The sequence below is a fragment of the Pteropus vampyrus genome, unplaced genomic scaffold (assembly GCF_000151845.1).
Source record: "Pteropus vampyrus isolate Shadow unplaced genomic scaffold, Pvam_2.0 Scaffold86, whole genome shotgun sequence".
Lineage (NCBI taxonomy): Eukaryota > Metazoa > Chordata > Mammalia > Chiroptera > Pteropodidae > Pteropus > Pteropus vampyrus.
The window spans coordinates 5,327,669-5,332,487 of NW_011888867.1; positions in this window are offsets into that span (position 1 = coordinate 5,327,669).

A 4,819-nucleotide genomic window follows, 5' to 3' on the forward strand; every position below is an offset into this window, starting at 1 on the left:
GCAGGTAGGCTCATGGGAGGGCAGGGCCGCCGTGTGAGCGCTGAGTCCTCGAGGCACCGCCTGGCGCCGGCTGGTGGGCCAAAAGGGGATATCCGTCCGCGACCCGGCTCCGCAGGGCCTCCGTTGTTCCCAGGCCCTTGCTTTTTAGTGACTCACGAATGGCTCGACTCTCCACGATGCCGCCGAAATGAAGTAAAAGGAACGGAAAACGACTCCTTTCTGGGGCGAGCATTCTCTAACATACTGACGGTTCACGTTCTGAAAAACCTCTACACTCCCACCCCCGCAAAGAAAGCCCATTTGGAAGTAAAGTAACACAAATAGAACTTATTTTCATTTTACTTTGGTCTTTTAGAGTTTCTGATAAGGGTCACTTTAAAAAGTGTGTTCCTAAGTGATGGTGAATCTATGACAATGCATGAGGCCCAGAAAACTAAAGTGGGTACACATATACAGGGAAGAGTTTTGGAGTCATTGAAAAAATAACCTCACCTAGACAAGTACAAATTTTTTTGATCGAGAAATAACTGACATTTTAGTTTTAGGTGTACAACATAGTGACTTGATATTCGTATATGATATTATGAAATGATTACCACGTAAGTTTACCAAACATTACACGTGGTTACAATTTCTTCTGCTGAGAACAAAATTATTCTCAGCAACTTTCAAATATTCAATACAGTGTGGTTAGGTATAGTCCCCATATTGTACATTACATCCTCAGGACTTATCTTACAACTGGAAGTTCGTACTTTTGACCACCTTCACCCATGTCACTCCCCCACCCAGCCACCCACAATGACCAATCTGTTCTCTGACAAATACAAATATACAAATTAAAAGTCAGCATAAAAGTATCATATAATTCCTGACTTTGCTACATACAAAGAATATACTGTTTTGGATGGTTTACTGAACCATAATCTTAAAGATTACGTTCCAGAATTAAAAGAGATTTTTTTTTTTTTTTTTTTTGGTACTTGCTGAAAATAGTAACCTGACAGCTAGATATGTAGGGAATTTGTAAGTAAAATTAGACCACTGCTGGCTTTGCATATTATCTGCTCTCCAGGAAAGGAATCCTGTGTAAGCCTGAATTTGGACTCCTGGTGACACTGATGTTCATATATTCACTTCTCTTGTTAAACATCATTACTGCCATATAATTCGCATACCATACAATTTACCTATTTAAAGCCTACAATGGTCAGTGTATTCCCAAAGTTGTTCATCACTTACTCCAGAACATTTTTGTCACCCTTGAAATAAACTGCAAAACTATTAACAGTCGCTCCCCATCCTCCTCTCCCCTCCCCTCCCTCTGGACAGCCACTAATCTACTTTCCGTCTCTGTGGATTTACCTATTCTGGACATTTCGCATCAGTGGAATCCCACGCTAAATGACCTTTTGTGTCTAGCTGCTTTCACTTACCCATGTTGCAGCATTTGTCAGTACTTCATTTCCATACAAAGCCAAATAATCCCACTGTATGGATATATCACATCTTGTTTACCCATTCATCAGTTAATGGACATTTGGGTTGTTTCCATCTTTTGGCTATTATGAATAATGCTGCTGTAAATAATTATGTACAAGTTTTTGTGTGGACATGCGGTTTAAGTTCTCTTGAGTATATACCTAGAAGGAGAATTACTAAGTTATATGTTTAACTCTTTGAGCAACATGACAATCTGTTTTCCAAAGCAGCTGCATCATTTTACATTCCCACCTGCAATGTATAAAGGTTCCAATTTTTTCACATCCTCACCAGCACTTGTTATTGTTTGTCTTTTTTAATTATAGCCACATGAACAGATGTGAAGTGGTATCTCACTGTGGTTTTGTTTTTCATTTCTCTAAGGACTACTGATGTTGAACATCTTTTCATGTGTTTATTAGCCATTTGTATATCTTTAGACAAATATCTATTCAAGTCCTTTGTTTATTTTTAATTGAATTATTTATCCTTTTACTGTTGAGTTGTAAGAGTTCTTTATATGTTCTGGATATGAGTCTCTTATCAGATATATAATTTGCAAATATTTTTACCTATTCTGTGAGTTGTCTTTTCACTTTCTTGATGGTATCATTAGCAGCACAATATTTTTTTTTTATTTTGATGTAGTTTTGTTTATTTTTCTTTTGTCACTTGTGCTTCTGATGGAGTAGATTCACTTTTACAAGGCATATTTAATTATTTAATATTTTTCTTTGTCCGTTTGAGCTGCTATAATAGAATGCCATAGACTGGGTGGCTTATAAACAAAATAAATCTATTTCTCAGTTCTGGAGGCTGGAAATCCAAGATCAGGGTGCCAGCCTGGTCTGGTCTGGTGAGCACCCTCTTCCAGGTTACAGACTTCCAGCTTCTCCTCTTTGCGACTGAGAGCAGAAGTGTGACTTCTCATTCACACATGACTGAGGACAGAGATTGGAAGCAAGCTCTCCTGTACCTCTAATAAGGGTGCTAATCTCATTCATAAATGCTCCACCCCGTGATCTCATCTAATCCTAATTACCTCCGAAACTAATACCACTCCTGAATTTTTTCCCTATCATACAAATATCTCTGTCTATGTATTATAGGATACAATATCTACCTCCCAGTGATGATTCAAAAAGTGTAAGATAAAGAACTGATTGTATATTCATTTGCTGAATAGTGAAGATTATGCCACAGTATTTTATTCACCATAAATTCCATGTCTTATCTAGCATTAACCTTTTGTGATTTATGACATTTGGGTTTTCTGACATAGAGTTGATTTTTGAAGCTGTCTCACTATTTTAAAACTAAGAGATACATGGATGTCTTTACCATTTACATGGAACTCCACTCCATTTCTTTTTCTTAAATTCTAAACTACGCTTTTTGCAAATATAACGTAATTTTGTAAAATCACAAAAATTAGAAATGAGGTCTCTTTGATCATAAGCTGCACTTCTCAGGATCTCTTACAATGAATCCCTCTAATACCCTCTAGTGCCCTTTACAGATGTGTTTGAACCTAAGTGCTGGAGTTTCTACCACTTCCATTAGAGGAAGTTTTCCCACAAGATCATAAATAATAGTGTCTTGGAGGTGTTCATGACGCTTAGCTCATGTTATCATTGTTTTGCTGGTCTCTTCCATTTGAGCATTACATTACCTGCTTTGGACCATGCAAAATAATCTGCCTCCCTTGGGGACTACCAAGCATCAGGGCCCAGGACAAATTAATTCTTAGAATTACTTGGCTGTGAGCAAAAATACTTGTTAATACTAGTAACAGATAAAGGGGGAGAACATAGAACAAATTAAAATGTGAGACTGAAAATAAAGTATACTTGGGCAGATTTTATTATTGTACAAAAGGGAAGAAGTGTGTGACTTTTTTTTACTCAAATTTTTTAAAAAATCACTTCCTCATCAACTAAAAGACAGTAAAGTGAATTCTAGAACTTATAATCTTTTTTTTTAAATAAATTTATTTATTTAAAATAGTTTCAAGTATACAGTACATTGGTTAGACATCTATAATGTTCATAAAATGATCCCCACAATTGCTCTCTCCCTCCCTGGCCCTCCACTTAGCCATCATATTAATACTAACTGCATTCCCTCCACCATGCTCCCCGTGCCCAACTATCAACTACTAATTTGTACTCCTTTAACCCTTCACCCCATTCTCCCAGCCTCTCAACCCCTCTCCCCTCTGTCTGTCACCAAATTGTCCACTATATTTGTGAGTCTGTTTTTGATTAGTTTGTTCTTTTTGTTCCTTAGTAGAATTTATAATCTTTTAGGATAGGTTCTATTCAAGCCAGAACATAGAGAGTTCACTGGATCAAAATTTATCTTCCTTCGGTTCTACAAAACAGCCCTACATCTGTAAATATACTCTGTTTTCTCTACTGCCATTAAAAGCCAGCCCTTCCTCTAGACTCTGGATTCCTGCTCCTCCTACCTTCTTAAGGACTTCGGTCCAGGTCTTATTCCCTTTCCTCTGCAGCATCATTTTCTCCTTCCCTGCTGGACACATATCTACTCTAAATCCCTACCCTAACCCTACATCGCCTTCGGGCTATGCCTCCCATTCATTGCTTCCCTTGACAGCAAAACACTCAAAAGAGTTAGCTTTGTTTATTATTCTCACTCCTTCGCTTACTCCTCAATCCAGCCCAGCCTGTCTGTACCATTCTGAGAAAATTCTTTCGTCAGGGTCACCAACAACCTCCATTTGGCCAAGACCAGTTCCATTTCTGGCTTCAATATTTATTCGTCTTCTCATGAGCATTCAGTGGAGTGCTTCTGTGTCTTTGAAACATTTTTCCCTAATCGGCTTCCATGAGACCACACTCCTCTAAGTTTTCCTCTTGCCTCACTGGAAGCTCTTTCTCAGGGTCGTTAGCTGCCTCCTCCGATGACCTTTAAAAAGTGTAGAGCTGCAGGGCTCAGAGCTGAGTCCTCTGCTCCGTTAACCCTCCTTCCCTAGGGGCCCTCAGACAGTCCCACGGCTCTAAAGAGCGTGTATATACGCTGACTGCCAAGTACATATCTGTGGCCAAAATCTCTCCCCTGAGTTCCACTATGTGTCCAGCTGCCTGACATTCGTACTGGGCTGCCTAATAGACACTTTGCTTCCACCAAGCTGCCCCTTCCTCCCCAAACCCCCCACAGCAAACAGCATCGCTAGCCGTCCAGTTGCCCAAGCCAAAACCTCGGCAACTTCCTTGACTCCTCCTTCCCCTCATACAGTCTTATCGGCAAATTATAGTAGGTCCCACTCCAAATAATCATAAACTTATTGTTCTCGTCTTTTCAATTCCCCTTG